The following is a 17,631-nucleotide window of genomic DNA, read 5'->3' on the forward strand; positions in this document are numbered from 1 at the left end:
GACGCAAGTCAACCTAGCATCTCAAGCTCCCCGCCCATTCCCCGCACCCGTCTCCCTGCTCCCCATACTCATTCCTGGTCTGGAGAATCTCGCGACTACCTTAGTCCCGCTGTCCCGGGCGGTGAGTGCCCGGGATGCTCTCCTCAACCCTACCCTGGAGGTGATCGCAGACCCCAGGATGGAGCTCCTTAAACTGTCTGCGGTGGCAGACCCCTGCTTTGTTTTTATTTCCTTTTTCCTGGTATGTGGAAATAAATGACCAACCAAATGAGAAGTGTAAAGCAACTTATTGAGAATTTGCTGTACGAGAGAGCCCCACTATCACTTCTATTTTGGCAGAAACTCAAAGGCAGGCAGAGGAGGGGAAAGGTTGATAGTGGAAAAAAAGGGCAGGCTTCAGGTGTGCCCTCGTCGGAGGCTGCTGGCGTGGGGAAGCTGCAGGTAGAGGAGAAGCCGGGTGTCCTATGTGATCCGTTAGCCACATCCGGCTTTCTCTGGCTGTCCTAAGTTGAAAAGCAGGGATACAGATTAGGGAAGCTGTAAGTTATTAATCAAGTCCAGGCCAGTTGCTACAGTAGTTATTGTTCCGCTTCCTGGGTTGTTTCTACAGCTAGCAGACAGGCTGGCTTCCTAGGCTGGTTTTTGTACATAAGGGGTTGTTTTTCTAGGCAGGTTGTGGGTCCGTTCTATTTTCATATATGGTCGACCACTGTCTGTATATTCAGCCTCTCAGTTAAAACACTATAAATTCTTTGAAAACTGAAGTTTAAAAACAAGATATACAAGCCCCAACTTTTTAGACTCAGCAGACAAAATTACTCTTTAAAATAGCTATTAAAGTTTATAAACACTTTCTCTGCTTACCTTGTTACAGACCAGCACTGGTCTCAGGGACAGCCCTCTGAGCAGCACCAGATGAGTAGGTTTTTAAGCCACTTGGGTTTGAGAGGAACTGTCACCAAGCCAGGTTTGTTTTGTCTAACGCATAGCAAGCCAAACGCTGAGACACCAAGGTTTGCAGCAAAGAGAGGAAGAACCGTCTCAAATCGGCTTCCCTGAAAGGCAAGAGGCTTAGGGATACTTATGGGCTAAAAAATAAAGAAGCAGGGAGATCAGAGTCATGGGAAAGGTGATTGGGAAAAGGTGTGGGAAGGTCATTCTACGCAGGTGTGACTAAGCTACAGGCCTTTGCACGTTCAAAAGATCACCAAGCAGACACTCACGCATGCCCAGTTGGAGGGTCGGTGGTCCCATCCTGTCTTAACCAGCTCAGCTCAAACTAGACACAGCTGATTCCAAGTTCCTGCAAAACAACTCGGGCAAACATCTTACTGTTACCGAACGCGAGTCCCTGTGCCCAACGCACAGTGAGCCCAGCAATACAGAAATGTCAGAGTTTGAAGCAGAGAAAGGTTTATTGCAGGGCCACGCAAGGAGACCGGTGGTTTAAAAACCCCTTTTACAGGAAAGGTGAGGGAGGGCTGTGGTTAGTTGTTGAAAACTTCTTGGTGTCCGATCCTTTGTTCTTGCAGCTGTCCGTGTAGATCAGGTCATGGTCAGGGCACGATGTTCCTGTAAACCTCCATCAAAACAAATGTTATTCTCTGTTCTACAACTTTTTATCTAAAGGTGTAATACTCTTGAAGGTAACAAATCCTGTAAGCAAAGCAACATCAGTGCCCCTCATTTTACTTGGTCAAAGTCCTAAGGCTCAACTTTCACCCTCTGAGGCCCAGGTCCTGACTAAAAGGAGGGGGTCCCTGCGTGGGCCGGGTACCCTGGCCGGGTGCATTCGTCCAGCACCCGGTGTGGGTCCTCTGGCCAGTGCCCAGACTTGACTGAGGAGGCAGGTCTCAGCTGGCAGCACCTTCAGGGCCGGGTCCCCAGACCCAGCCCTGCCGTCATCACTGAGGGAGCCAGGAACCCAGCACCCAGCCGGCCCTCAGCCTCCTCAGACCCCCCAAACAGGGCTGGGTCCCACAGACTGTGAGCCAGGGTGACCGCCACCACCAGGACCACTGCGATGCTGACCGTTGGCAGAGCGGGACCACTGACAGCCGTGCACTGAGGCCTTGCCCTTACACTGATGGCTGTGCACCCGCCCCATCCCCGTTACTTTATTGCTTAGGCCACGGGCCACCTGGAGGACATGCAAGCCTTAAAACGACCTTGATGAGTGAAGGCAGGTGAAATGGATTTGACCCATGGTCTCAGTACCACCTGAAGAGAAGTCAGTTCAGTGATGGGAGTGGCTTCCCTAAGAGCCCAAATGTGTACAGAGCAGACCACACAGGGTCCAAGCTCTAGACAGACTCTTAGAAATCAACACCACCAAAGTCGGTCCATTTACGGTGTCAGTAGGTTTGTGGTGTAACGGCTACACGGAACTATAATAAAGAAGCGAGTGATGGTTGAAGGCAAACATTTGTGCTTCTCCCCCCGACCCCGCAAACACCATCTTTAGTTCTTCAGCACTGGGGTTCTAAGCCTCGCTTAGGCAGTGTTTCTTCACATTAGCAAGTAGAGTTTTTCAAGTTTTAGCTTTCAAGAATTCCATTTACTTCATCTAAACCTTGGACCAGTCACTAAGTTTTACAATCTTCTTTTTCTTACCTTTAAAGTAGAACTAATAGTGGTGATGATCTCACAGAGGTATTGGAAGGATGAAGTGAGAAAATGTGTAAAGTTCTTGGCAATGCCTGGCACCTGACACAGTGAGGTTATGTGTGAATTGGCTGCTATTAGCTAAATGGTGACAGAACGTGGTTGCCTTTAACTGTCATTCACTGTGCTTTTTGATGAGCTGACAGACAATATTTGGAAGCTTCTAAGGGAAATAAGTCTCTTGGAGACGATTCTTAACACTGCAGCCAGAGTGACCATTTAAAAATGTCCTTCCTCTGCTCAAACTCCTGCAACGGCTCCCCATTTCACTCAGAGTAAAAACCTGTGTCTGCATCGTCTACCTCCTCTTACCTTATCAAATACCAGGGTCCTTCTCATGTTTGTCCTCTATGCCTGAAATGCTGTTTCCCCAGAGAACCACGTGGCCTAGTCCCTCACCTCAATTTTGATCAAATGTTCCCTCCAAAGTCCTATTCCAACCACCCTACCTAAAATGGCAAACCCATTACCTGAATCTCAACCTCCCCATACTCACCTCCACTTTTCCTTTCTTCCACAGCCCTTATCGTAATCTTAGCAGGCAATAAAGTTTTGTGAAACTGAATTGAAATAAGAATTTTAAAAGTCACAGGTGCCCTTTGTTTGAATGTATCCCTTGCTACCTTCACCCCTTAATGCCCTGTAACCTGACTACCCTCTGGTGGTTAATTATTCTTACTAAAATTATGGGAATAACTGCCCTGCTAGACAACTCACTTTCAAGATGGAAAGGGACTCAAAGGTCAGCCCGTTCCATTCAATGTGATGGGGCTGAGAGCTAGATTTCAGGGTATGAAAGCAGCACAAAGTGTTTAGGAATGGCATCACATCTTTTTAAATTCACCTGTGGTAGGATAGTAATTATCAAATACCATCATCCTCCACCGCCTGCCCCTCTTTTTTTAAGAGATAAGGCAATGGAGACCCAGTGAGGTTATAGCTCTAAGGCAACTGTCTTCATTTTGAGCAGCAAGCAAAATTAACATAGTAAAAATAATCCATTAAAGCATGATTGGGGGAATATATAAATTCAGGTAATTGACATATAAAATCATACCTCCAAAACATCTGAAGAGGGACAAATCTGGATGGTGCTGGAGGCTCATTTTCCCCTTCATTTTGGTCATTTGGTGGAGAACTTACTCAGCAGGTCTGAGTTGGCTAATCATAGGCAGACACCAGCTGCAGGCCCCCAGAGGCTCCCCTTTCTGACCAGGGAGCTTCCCTTAGTGTCATAGCAGATCTGTGCTTCACCCCAGCCCCATCACTGTAAATATGTGAAAAATTAAGGGGAAAGGGCTCCCCTTGATTGTGATGTTTGGCCGCAGTGCATGGACCCTCTATGCCTTGCCTAAGCTGTGGAATAGAATCGAAGGATTGCATACACTCCACTATTTTCTACTTGTAAATTTTCCCTCTAATAAAGCCTACTTTATACTTGCATCATTTGGCACTAGTGGTGTGTTTTCATGACCCTTTTTTGAGATACATGATTGTATACAGAACTGTCCTGTTAGAGGGAGGAAATATTACTTTACCTGTCAAAACTGGTAGGATGTGTATTATGTGGACGTGATTATAGCCTTCCAATACTGTCCTGGTATATGGAAACCTCTGGTCAGAGGTCAGAGGTTGCCTCGTGCACATGGGGTCATTTAGCTAATAATGAATCCATTAGCCACTGGTAATTATTTGGCCTTTGCCCTGTTTTATATTTTGCATGAATCTTTGGCCCTTTTAGTGTCAAGATGGCAGGTAAAGTCATCAAAGTTAAAATGAAAACTCAATTTCAGTTTCAGTTGAACTAGAAAAAAATATAAAGTAGCTGAAGAATTTCCAGAAGCAGTAGAGAGCAAGCAGGGCACATGTAGGAGAAAGTAGAGAGAGACCCCGAAGCTGCAGACCTCAGAGCCAGCAAAACACATCTCCCAAAGGCATTTTTATCAGGAACAGATGTTAGAATTTGCCAAATGCTTTTTCTGCATAGAGATAATCACGTGGTTTTTCATAAGTACTTTGTTAATATGGTGAATTACACGGATTGATTTTCAAAGGTAAACAAATTGTGCATTCCTGGGATAAACATCACTTGATCATGATGTATTACCGTTTTTATATATTGTTGGATTTGATTTACTAGAACTTGGTTTATAAATTTTGCATCTATTTTCATGAGGGATAATGTTCTTTAGTGTCCTTTTTCTTGTAAAGTCTTTATTTGGTTTTACTATCAGGCTAATTCTGACCTCATAGAACAAGTTGGGAAGTATTCCTTCTTCCACTTCTATTTTTTGGAAGGGTTTGTGTACAACTGGTGTTATTTCTTCCTTGAATGTTTGGTAGGATACACTAAGGAAACCATCCGGGCCTAGAGATTTTTTTGTGAGAAGGTTTTAAACTATATATGCAATGTCTTTAAAAGATAGAGGGCTATGCAGGACATCTATTTCCTCTTGATTAAGCTTTGGTAGTTTAGGTCTTTCTAGAAATTTCTCCATTTCATTTAAGTTTTAAAATTTATTGCCATAAAGTTTTCCATAATGTATCTTTATTATCCTTTTAGTGGCTGTGGGATTTGCAGTTACATGTCCTATAGTGAGATCACCTCTCTCACTCAATGATATTAGTAATTTGTATCTTCTCTCTTTTTTTCCTATCAGTCTGGCAGGAGGTTTATCAATTTAGTTGATCTTCTCAAATAACCAGTTTTAGGTATTATTGATTTTTCTCTATTATTTTTCTGTTTTCTACTTCACTGATTTCCATTCTGATTTTTATTCTTACCTTTCTTCTGTTTTCTGTAGTTTAATTTGCTCTTTTTTTCTAGATTCTTAAGCTGGAAACTGCTTGGAGACTTTTTTTATGATACATGCATTTATTACTATAATATCTCCCTGAGTATTACTTTAACAGCATCCCACAAATTTAAATAACTCAGTTCATAATCCTTCCTAATTCCCTTTGATTTCTTCATTGAACCATGGATTATTTAGAAGTAGGTTATTTAGTTTCCAGATATTTGAGGAATTTTCCAGAGATCCTCCTATTTCGGATTTTTAATTTAATTCCATTGTGGTCAGATAATATACTTGTTATGACTTGAATTCTTTTAAAACTATAGGGAATTATTTAATGGTTTATCTCGGTAAGTGTTCGATATACTCTTACTATGTATCTTGCTGTTGTTGGGTGGAGAATCTTATGCATATCAATTTTTTCCCTCTGTTTGGCTTATTTCATTTAGCATAATGTCCTCTAGATTCATCCACGTTGTCACAAATAGCAGGATGAGTTGGCATCCTCATCTTGTTCCTGATCTTAGAGGAAAAGCTTTCAGCTTTTCATTGTTGAGTATGATGTTAGCTATGAGTTTGTCTTGTACAGCCTTTACTATGTTGAGGTATATTCCTTATATACCAAATTTATTGAGAGTTTTTTTAATCATGAAATGATGTTGCATTTTATCAAATGCTGTTTCTGTATCTGTCGAGATGATTGTGATCTTGATGCTTTATTCTGGTAAAGTAGTATGCCCATCTGTTGGTTTGTGTAAGTTGAACCATACTTGCATCCCAGGGATAAATCTGACTTCATCATAGCGAATGATCCTTTTAATGCGCTGTTGAGTTCTGTTTCCTAGTATTTTGTTGAGGATTTTTGCATCTATGTTCCTCAGGAATATTGGCCTGTAATTTTCTTTTCTTGAAGTGTCCTTGTCTGGCTTTGGTATCAGGGTAATGCTGGCTTCATAAAATGAATTTGGAAGGGTTCCATCCCCTTAAATATTTTGGAGGAGTTTAAGAAGGGTTAGTTTTGTTTTGTTTTGTTTTTAATGTTTGGTAGAATTCATTAGTAAAGTCATCAGATCCTGGGCTTTTCTTTCTTGGGAGGTTTTTGATTACTAATTCAATCTCCTTACTCATTATTGGTCAATTAAGAGTTTCTATTTCCTCATGCTTCAGTAGGTTGGTAGGTTGTATATTTCTAGGAATTTATCCATTTCTTCTAGGTTGTCCAGTTTGTTGGCATATAATTGTTCATAATATTCTTTCATTTCTGATTTTATAATATTTGTGTCTTCTCTCTTTTATTCTTTGTTAGTCTAGCTAAAGTTTTGGCAGTTTTCTTTATCTTTAAAAAAAACCTAGCTCTTAGTTTTGTTTTTTTTTTTAACATCTTTATTGAAGTATAATTGCTTCACAATGGTGTGTTAGTTTCTGCTTTATAACAAAGTGAATCAGCTACACATATACACACGTTCCCATATCTCCTCCCTCCCGCATCTCCCTCCCTCCCACCCTCCCCATCCCACCCCCCCAGGCGGTCACAAACCACCGAGCCTAGCTCTTAGTTTTATTGATCTTTTCTATTTTTTTTCTGGTCTCTATTTCATTTATTTCTGTTCTTATTTCTGTTATTTCCATTCTTCTGCTAACTTTGGGTTTGTTTTTTCTTTTTCTAGCCCCTTAGCTATCAAACTAGGTTGTTTATTTAAGATCTTTTTTGATGTAGACCTTTATCAGTATAAACTTCTCTCTTAGAACTACTTTTGCTGAATCCCATAAGTTTAGTATGTTGTGTTATTTTCACACAAGATATTTCTTTCTTTTTAATTTATTTTTGGCTGCGTTGGGTCTCTGTTGCTGCCCACAGGCTTTCTCTAGCTGCTATGAGCAGGGGCTTCTCATCGCGGTGGCTTCTCTTGTTGCAGAGCACAGGCTCTAGGTGCGCAGGCTTCAGTAGTTGTGGCACAAGGGCTCAGTAGTTGTGGCTCGCAGGCTCTAGAGCGCAGGCTCAGTAGTTGTGGCACATGGGCTTAGTTGCTCTGCCGCATGTGGGCTCTTCCTGGACCAGGGCTCGAACCCATGTCCCCTGCATTGGCAGGCAGATTCTTAACCACTGTGCCACCAGGGAAGCCCCTCAAGATATTTCTTGAGCTCCCTTTTGATTTCTTCTTCCACTCGTTGTTTATTAAGGAGTGTGTTGTTTAATTTTCATATATCTGTGCATTTTTTTCAGTTTTCTTCCTATTACTGATTTCTAGTTTCATACCATTGTGGTCAGAAAAGATAGTTGGTGGGAGATAAACCTGTCCTTCTTATTTCACACCTTCATTGGAGACAGAGGGCCAAAGATTATTTTTAATCTTACCATTTTCTTTATTCATTCACCAAATTTCAACAAAAGTTTTGTCAGAAAAATAATTTAAGAAGAAATTTACCCAAGTAACAATGCATTTGATAAGGGCAACCTAAGTAGCACATAAGAAAGGCCATAGAAATTGAGGTACTGTTGCCTGGAGTGGTAGGTGAAGACACCATGGAGGAAAGAGAATTTGAGCTGAGTGCTGAGAATTTGAGCCCTTCCCCTCCTTCCATTGCCTCTGAGGCCAAACCAAGTGCTTCCAGATTCTTCTGGTGCAATTTAGGAGACATGCCAGATGCTTAAACACATTTAATTGCTGTCAGATTAATTCCACGATCACTAAAGAGTTGCTGCTTTTTTCATATTTATTTTTGTAATGATCACGAGCAGGCATTTTTTGTATAAATGAGGGTATTTTTGACAAAAGAAACAGTGCCCAATAAACCACAAAGGAAATGATAATGTGTAAGTGGAAATGGGACTTGGCCTATGGCAGCTGTGTGGGTATCACAAGAGATAAGGCTTGAGAGCAGGAAGGGTCAGATGGAGAAGGTCAAAGGAGCTTGCACCAAGTGTGGGCAGCGGACAGGTGGCTCAGGTCAGGAAGACTCTGTAACCATGGGTCTCAAAGACTTGTAAAGGGAAGAGACTTGGAGGCAGGAGGGCCTCTCTGGAGGTGCAGAGGGAAGGAGGGATGGGTTTGGGCGGCTGATAGGCTATGAGAGGTCACAGCTAACTTGGGACTCAAGACTGGACATCTGGGATATGGGGCATGAAAAATCAAGATGAGGGAGTCAGCAAGGTTTGAGAACTGGCCACATACCCTTGCCAATAGGCTGAGCTTGAGGCAACAAAAGTCTGCATTTGATGGCAAAGTCCAGAAGCAGTTATAGACCGTATGCCCATGTGAAAGTGCAAAGCTATGCTGTTAAAGGCACCGTGAAGAACAAATTCTAGGACACTCAATCAAATCTGGAGCAAAGTACACGCTGATAACTCCCTCCACTTGGGGTGAGATGTTGCCAGCCTTCCGCAGTAGAAACTCTGCTCGGTGTAATTCTCAGTGGAAGCAGCAGAGGGCAGCAACGGTAGGCGGTTGGGACGTTCCTCGCGCTGAGCTAGGGAGAACTTCATGCCTAAGTGGGTGTTGGGATTTTGCCTCCACCAAGATCTAGCAGCTATTTCCAGATGCTGGGGAAGGGAAGGGACCCTGGCTTGTCAGGTAGACCACAGCTCCATCTTCTTCTTGCAGATGGAAATGCTGAGCAAGGTAACAAAGACCTCTTTATTCTTTCAAGTAAAAAGAATAACAGCTAAATTTATTGAGTGCCTTGTGTCCTAAGAGCTGTATGCATATTACGCCTGTTAACTATTTTAACAAATGGAAGCAATTGGTGCTATTATTTCCAGCCACATTTTATAGGAGATGAGTTCAAGTGGATGCAACTTGTAAATGGTTGATATCTGGCTCCCATACTTAACCTACATTATGTTACCTCTCTGTGAAGTGGTACTGTTATTGATGTGTGTGTGTGTGTGTGTGTGTGTGTGTGTGTGTGCGTGTTTGCTCTTTGGTGCATAGTTTTTGTCAGTTGTTTAGATTTAGGGTAAGATGGAGAATTTGCAGGTGTTTTGGATCTTTCTTATAAACCAAAACACTGTAAGGCAGTAACAAGATTGCTGGAGTAGAGCTACTTAAAGTGTAGTCCTCTGACTAGTGCTGGTCTACGGACTGTGTGGGATAGGTGTGCAGCCCAGGAAGTGCAGAAATTCAGAGCACACCCTTAGACACTCTGATAGCAATTTGAGATAGTAGTTTAATGCCTATTGAATCTAATAATAAAAATTGAGGGCTTGAATTTGTATCTTTTTAATTTCATTTTCTAGTAATTCATATTTATTATATTTGAGAAAAGTTAAGTCCACAACAGATTGGAATATTTTTTTAAAGCTGGTTCTTTGCCACAAGATTGCATGAGAAGCACTGCAGTGGAGTTCATAACACAGACATAAAAGTCTGTAGGATTTGAGATCTGTTCCTTTTACCAGGGAAATGAACACCCCACACAAGGATTAAAACATGGAGGGGCTCCTCCTGTAAACCCTTCAACAGCTCCACTGATGGTCATGATTAAAATATAACGAAGAGGGACGAGGTGGAAGCAGAGGAAGGAGGAGGACAATGGAGACGGGGAGAAAGGGGAAGGGGAAATCTTGATAAGACTTAAGGAGCAGGACCCTCTTCACTTCTTGTAATGACTCAGGAAAAGCACAAAATTATAAAGAAACAGATGGTGTATGGAATCATTTTGTTTAACATCTGCCCTTAGGTATTGCTGAAGCATCTCTTGCACGTACATTTGACACAGCAAAGGATCCCGAGATCCATGAAATAACCAGCCTTTCACAAGGATTTATTCCTAGTCACCTATCATGAAAAATACCTAATTTTCAGTTGAAAGATGAGCCCTTGGCCTTTATCTTAGCTTCGGCATCAAAAAGTTGCTATCTAGGAATGTCGGGGGAGAAAGGATCTAGGAGAAGTGGCATTTCTCAGAGGAAAACAAAAACACAAACAAAAAAGAACTTGTCAAGGCATAAGTAACATTTTTAAATGCAGCAGTGGAGTTTGTTACAGGAAAAGAGTAATAAAATGCAATGTCCTTTGTTCACTTGCAGATGTTTTCCTTCTTTGAGGAAATAAAGGGGAAAATGCTCAGCTCTGCCTTGATTCAGGAGCACCTGACCAGCATCGCACAGAGAGACGTCCATCCATATAATAGGATTTGCTAGGATGTGAGAGTCAGCAATGACTTGGAGAGTTGGGCCTGAGCAACTGCAAGAATGGGGAAGACGGCAGGTAGACGTTTGGGAGGAGAATTTGGGCACTAGTTCAGTTTTGGACAGAGTAAGTCTGAGATGTCTATCAGACATCCAAGTGGAAATGTCATGTAGATGATTGATCACAAGTCCGGAGATGTCAGTTAAATGCCTCTCAGCTCCAAATCCACCTTTCGGTGCCTGCTCTGTGATAATGGAGCTAAACCCTGTAAACATTTTTACTTTGCCCTCTGGCATGATATTAAGTTTTCTCAGCAGAGTGCCCTGGCAGGGCACTGCAAGAAGAAAGGGTTTCTTTTCCTGACTCTGGTGAACTCTTCTTGGCAGTCACTTGCACTGTGCGTGGCATCTACAGAGCTTGACTCTTGCAGTGGGTGACAGCCAAAGCCAGCTCCTGGCAGGTGCAGCACCAGACACCCCGTCATGGATGGCTTCCTTCAGTACCCTTTTGTGAAGCTTTGCCACAGGTTTCAAGGTACAGCACCAAGCAGCAGACAGCTTGCCCAGCACCCAAAAGGGCCATTTCTCAGCGAGTCCCACCAGAGCAGCAGCTGAGCAAACTTCTCCACCATCCCATGAACCGCAGCTGTTCCCTCTCCAACCAGGTCTGGATCTCAGCCCTAGGGTGTGAATGGGGGTCCCCTCTTCCAGATTTGTTCCCTCCCTGGGCTCTCTAGCTCAGCCCTAGGAGTAATGGCTGTTCCCCGTAGCTGCTATTCCTGTATTCTTCAGAGTCGCCTTTATTCCTGGCTAGCCAATCCTCCATTACTCCAGTCCGCTGTGATAATTATATGAAACTGTCCCAGCTCAAATTACTGTGTGGTGTCTGTCTTCTGATTGGTCCCGACTGATGGGGGTCAGCGGAGAGGTCCAGGCAGGAGATAAAAACTTGTGAGTTGTCTGCATATAAAGGCTACTGAAGAGCCGTGAGATCACCATGGCAGTGGGCAGATGAAGGAGAGAAGGAAAGAGAGGACACTCCAGCATCAAAAGGTCAAGAGAAAAGGAGGAATTCACGTAAGAGACCAAGAAGGAGCAATCAGCGAGGTAAGAAGAAAATCAGGAGATTCTCCTGGAAACCAAATTTTAAAAGGATATCGAGGGACTTCCCTGGTGGCGCAGTGGTTAAGAATCCGCCTGCCAATGCAGGGGACACGGGTTCGAGCCCTGGTCTGAGAAGATCCCACATGCCGCGGAGCAACTAAGCCCATGCACCACAACTACTGAGCCTGCGCTCTAGAGCCTGCGAGCCACAACTACTGAGCCCACGTGCCACAACTACTGAGCCTGCACTCTAGAGCCTGGGAGCCACGACTACTGAGCCCACGTGCCACAACTACTGAAGCCCACGGGCCTAGAGCCCGTGCTCGTCAACGAGAAGCCACCGCAGTGAGAAGCCCGTGCACCGCAGCAAAGAGTAGCCCCTGCTCACCACAACTAGAGAAAGCTCATGCACAGCAACGAAGACCCAATGCAGCCAAATAAATAAAACAAATATATAAATAAAATTTTAAAAAGTATATCAAGGAGGGATCGATCAGCTGTATCAAATACTGCTGACACATCAAGTAAAAATGGAGACTGAGAATTGAGCACAGGAGGTTGCTGATGACCTTGACAAGATCATTGAGAGCAAAAGCCTGATTGGTGTGGTTTTAGGAGAAAATGGGAGGAGAATTGGAGACAACGTATCAGTGGCTCTTTTGAGAAGTTCTGCTGCAAAGAGAAGCAAAGAAATGGATGGCAGCTGGGGTTGGGGTGATAAGGAAGTAAAGTCCAGAGGAAGAAATAGCATGTACGTATGGTTATGAAATGGTACGGTAGCAAAGGAAGAATTGCTGATCTGGCGAGAACGGGGAGGATTTACTGGAACCACATTCTTGAGGTGGGGAGACGGGCTAGGAGCTGGAGCACAAGTGGGAAGAGAGCTGCAGCTGAGTCTTTAGGGGGGGACCTAAATCGAAAGTCAAGGGTGAACGTGGAAATTAGGTCTAGGTGGGTCAGAGTGGGAAAACGTCAGGTGTGAACGTAATAGGACCGTCAGAATCAAGGCTGCGTTTCTAAGCCTTGCCTGCAGGTGTGATCAGGAGGTTAAGTCCTGGCCAGAATATGTGAGGGGACATTTGTGTGAAGCTGTGGGTCATGCCCTTAAAGAGAAGGAACACGTTCTCCCATGTCCTTTTTCCTGCCAGCTGGAATGCAGACCCAGTTGTGAGCCATCTAGAACCATCCAGACAAAGACAACTTCCTAGGGAAGATGGAGCAACCAGGTAAAGAAACCAGGCCCTGACTACTTGGCTGAGAACCCCACCATTCCAGCTTCAGCTGTTACGGAGAGAGAAAGCTGCTCTTACCTTGTTTAAACCTCTGTTATTTTGAGCCTCTGTTTTATCCACCTAAACATATCCAAATGAACACAGAATTCCAAATATGCCCCAAAGCAAGGAGAAGTTGTCTTGGAGGCTAGCTTGGTCTCATCAGGATTTAACAACAGTTAGAAGCTAAAACAGCCCCTCAATTATTTTTTTAAAAAGTGAATCAGGGCTTCCGTGGTGACGCAGTGGTTGAGAATCTGCCTGCCAATGCAGGGGACACGGGTTCGAGCCCTGGTCCGGGAAGATCCCACGTGCCGCGGAGCAACTAGGCCTGTGAGCCACAACTACTGAGCCTGCGCGTCTGGAGCCTGTGCTCCGCAACAAGAGAGGCCACGATAGTGAGAGGCCTGCGCACCGCGATGAAGAGTGGCCCCCGCTTGCCGCAACTAGAGAAAGCCCTCGCACAGAAACGAAGACCCAACACAGCCAAAAATAAATTTAAAAAAAATTAATTAAAAAAAAAAAGTGAATCAAACATGCAACCAGAAAAGTAAACAATGTACAAAAATCTCTTTAGTCATAAAAGCAGTAGGAACTCTCAGAATTAGTGTGTAGAATCTACACATCTAAACCCTTACCAACTTCCCTGAGAAACTTCTAGGTGGCGTGATAGGACTGCAGACTGGGATCCAGAAGACAAGTCTCTTCAGCAGCGAGGGGAGCATATGGAAAAGAGAATAAAAGTGGTCACTGACCTTGATCAGAACACTTAGTAAAAAGTACGGCTCGTGGATGGATCTAGAGACTGTCATACAGAGAGAAGTAAGTCAGAAATATCGTATATTAACACATATATGTGGAATCTAGAAAAATGGTACAGATGAACCGGTTTGCAAGGCAGAAACAGACACAGATGTAGGGAACAAACGTATGGACACCAAGGGGGGAAAGTGGGGGGGGGGTGATGATGGTGGGATGAATTGGGAGATTGGGATTGACATGTATACACTAATATGTATAAAATAGATAACTAATAAGAACCTGCTGTATAAAAAATAAATTTTTTTAAAAAGCATGGCTATAGGTCTTGGCCAGCTGCACTTGAGTCTCCCAAATGCAAGCCTAGAAAGGGGTTGGGAGTTTGGAGCTGGCTGTCCAAGTCCCCCTTCCCGCACATCTCCTCGGGAAAAGGCAAGTTCTTGGATTATAGAAGTGGAGTAGGACGTAGACAAAGAATGGAAGGTGGATTCATATATGTTGAACACATCCAGAACTGTGCTGTCCCCAGGGTGACCCGGGCCACAGCTGGGAAGGCCTGGCTGTATGTTCTGGCCAAGTTCGTGGGTTCCTTTTTTAGTTTTTCTTTTTCGTCTCTGAAGGAATTCCTAGACATTACAGGTTTACTTGGCTAATTACATAGTACTGTTGATACAGTAACACCTGGAAACCATTTACCATCTTCCCTCAGCCTCTTAATTGCATCACTTACTGTTGGGGCCAGGGGTGGGAGGAGAGGAAACAACCTATCTTGTTTTCTGGGAAGAAGAAAGTGAACATACCAGAAAAATTAAGGAAACACTTGATCGATTCACTTTCTCCAATCTGGCCCACTCTACTTGTTTTTACAGGAGTGTGTATGTTATCATGAGGGGCGGACAAGCTCCATGAAGATTCATCACAGGCGGATTATTGTAAAAATTTTTGCAGAGCCAGAAAAAAAAAAGCGGGGGGCGGGGGGAGAAGTCGGGAGGAAAGGTGGGCGGCTGAGTAGAAGTGAAAAGAATCAGATGTCCATGAACATGGGGGATCTGGAATGAACATGAAAGTGGGCTGCCCTCCAGATACACTGCTGAGTGCCCATTGGAACATTCTAGGGCAGAGTAAGAATACAAACCATTGTAATGGCTTCCTTTTTGGCATCTGTTTGTCTGAGTACCAACTCCTTTTAGACTCAACTCATATTTGTAAACACTACAAAAACACAAAAATGACCAGCTCACAATATTTTCTGCCCATCCTGGAGGGAGTAAAATCAAATATTAGCAATTCTATGCTGAAGACCAGTTCTGACCTTTTAAAAGCTCTTAGAAGCTAAGATTAATTTTTCTGTTTTTTTCTTTTTTTTCTGGAAAAGACTTTAAGAGACTATCAACTATCTCACTGACTTGAAGAAAGGAAGGAATTATTCATCTAGTTTCTGTTTTAGGGATGAGGCAACTGAGCCCTAGAAAGACGAGAGGATTTAATTCTCCTGAAGTCCAGCAGGAAATAAGATGGAGCAGGGTTTAGAGGTCCAAGTTTCCCCTTCTGGCAATGCGCTCTGTCTTCCCTCTGGTTGTCTCTCTGGCTGATGAGTGATCGCGATGAGTTACAAGCAATAAATTCCTTCTGTGCTGGGAGGAGGGAGCAGGGAACAAACAGGTGGTCACTTACGAGGCTGCTGAAACCTACAAAGAGAACAGTGGGAGCAGTTCTGGAACCCTGGCTGTCCATTAGAGTCACCTGAAGAGTTATGATTGGGTCCTCCGGCAGGTTAGTTAAATCAGAGCCTGGGGCTTATGGGAGGAGCCAGGGTATCTATTTTGTGAAAGGTCCCCAGGTGATTCTAAGATGCAGCCAGGGCTGAGAACCACTGTCTAGAACTGTGATTCTTAACGGGGATAGATGGAGGACAGCCTCACCTAGGGCCGTGATACAGTGAGCGTGCCTCACACTGGTCTGGAGGGCTCGCTGGGCTTAGGCCCTGTGTATCCAGGGTCTGGGGTGGGACCGAGGATTTGTGTTTCTAACAAGCTCCCTGCGTGATGCAGCTGAGCCAGGGAACACACTTTGAGAATCGCTGCTCTGCAGGTAACTTTTCAAAGTTACATGTATATATATATATATACGTATATATATATATATACGTATATATATATATACGTATATATATATATATGTAAAATTCATATATATGTAAAATATATATAAAGTATATATGTATGTAGGTGTATATATATATATATATATATATATATATATATATATACACATCTGTCCCTAGCCCAAGAGTCGGCTGTACCCCCTAGAATGGACTTGGGGAGCACAGGAGGGGTAGAGGACGGTTCTGATTAAAAATCCAAGCAAAAATGATCACAGAGCACCGAACTCCCATTGTAGTTGGTGCCATCTCTCAGGTGTCCTGCAGGAAAACATTGCCAACTAGGAGCCCAGAACATAAGAAGCAGAATTGAATGCTGATTATATTTCTTTTCTTAGCTGAAAGTCAAGTCCCTTGAAACTCACCCTAGAACTAGTTAACTTTTGGGAAACAGTTCTAAAAAGGCTATAAATGGTCTGTTATCAGGCATCAAGGGAAGCCAGCAACGGGGAGCAAGGGCCTTATCTAAAAAAACCCATCTTGCCAGGAGATTTGGGGCCTTTTGACCTCTGTGGGGCTTGTCCTGACTCCTTTACTTCACCTTATAGGGTAATTGCCAGGACCTCAGTCACAGAATGAGGTCTGAGAGCAATCTGATCTCAGAGGAAAGGCAGCAGTGAAAGGAAAACACAGTGGATGTGTGACCACCCCACAGTTCTCTGAATATAAGAGCCAGGCCTCTGTGGCTTCCTGGATTCTCCGGCTCGAAGATGAGCCATGCCGGGGCCGGGCAAGGCCCCGATGGCCCAAAGAAATGATGTGTGAGCTGGTAAAAATCTGATCGAGAGGACATGGAATAGAGTTCATGAATGGGTGGACAGACAGTGCTGGCAATGGCGGGGGCGGGGGAAGGGCAGGGGCTGCCCTTAGTAACTTAGTAACTAAGTTACTGCCCTTAGTAAGTTATTAACTAAGTAAGAAGTCCAAAACTGAAAAGAAATCTCCAGTGAACTTGTAAGTTCAGAGCCGTGCCTCACCAAACCAAAGCCTCCTTCCGTGAAGTGCTGGAATGCGGATGTATGCAATGACACGGCAAAACCCTCCAGGGAGGGACAGGACATGGGAAAATCCTTATCTCCAGTACAGTCACATCACAGGCAGGACCCTACTGACGAGGCTTGGACAAACTCCCAGAGCCAAGCTACTTGAATGTGGCAGGTACGTATGGAGGCTTTTAAAACTGAGAGTTTAAGTGATTCCTTCACAGGGAGAGACAAGAATTTGGTGTCACAGTAACTTTTCCAGGTGACTAAGGTAAGTGTCTGACTCAGTGCCCTGAGTCCGTCTGTAGCCAAGGCAATACTTCCCATGGACTTGATGTGACGCGGATGGCCCAAGGCTCTGGGAGCATCTGCCTGGGGTGACAGTTCCAGGATGCTGGACTCTGGACAAGCTTCTGTTCTCTCTGATCTGAACTGCTCTAGAGTCCACAGACCAATGGAAGTACATTAAACCCTACGGATACCTCACATGGTGCTGAATTTCAGGGGATTTAACTTATCTGAACAGGCCACTGGTGAAAAGGCTTTTTCCGAGCCCTTTAGCTGGGTCAAGGACGTCAAAACGCCAGTGAAAAACAGTCCAAGGAGGCGTTAGCGTAGACTTTTGGGGTTGTTTGTGACCAGGCTTGAATTGTTTGACGAGCCCTGGCCCAATTTCCACAAAGCTTTCAACACTGAGGATGAAAGACATTCCAGAGCTGAAAAGGATTCTGTCCTCACCAGAGCTGGGGCTGGCAGTGGTGAA

The sequence above is a fragment of the Balaenoptera musculus genome, chromosome 11 (genome assembly GCF_009873245.2).
Source record: "Balaenoptera musculus isolate JJ_BM4_2016_0621 chromosome 11, mBalMus1.pri.v3, whole genome shotgun sequence".
NCBI lineage: Eukaryota > Metazoa > Chordata > Mammalia > Artiodactyla > Balaenopteridae > Balaenoptera > Balaenoptera musculus.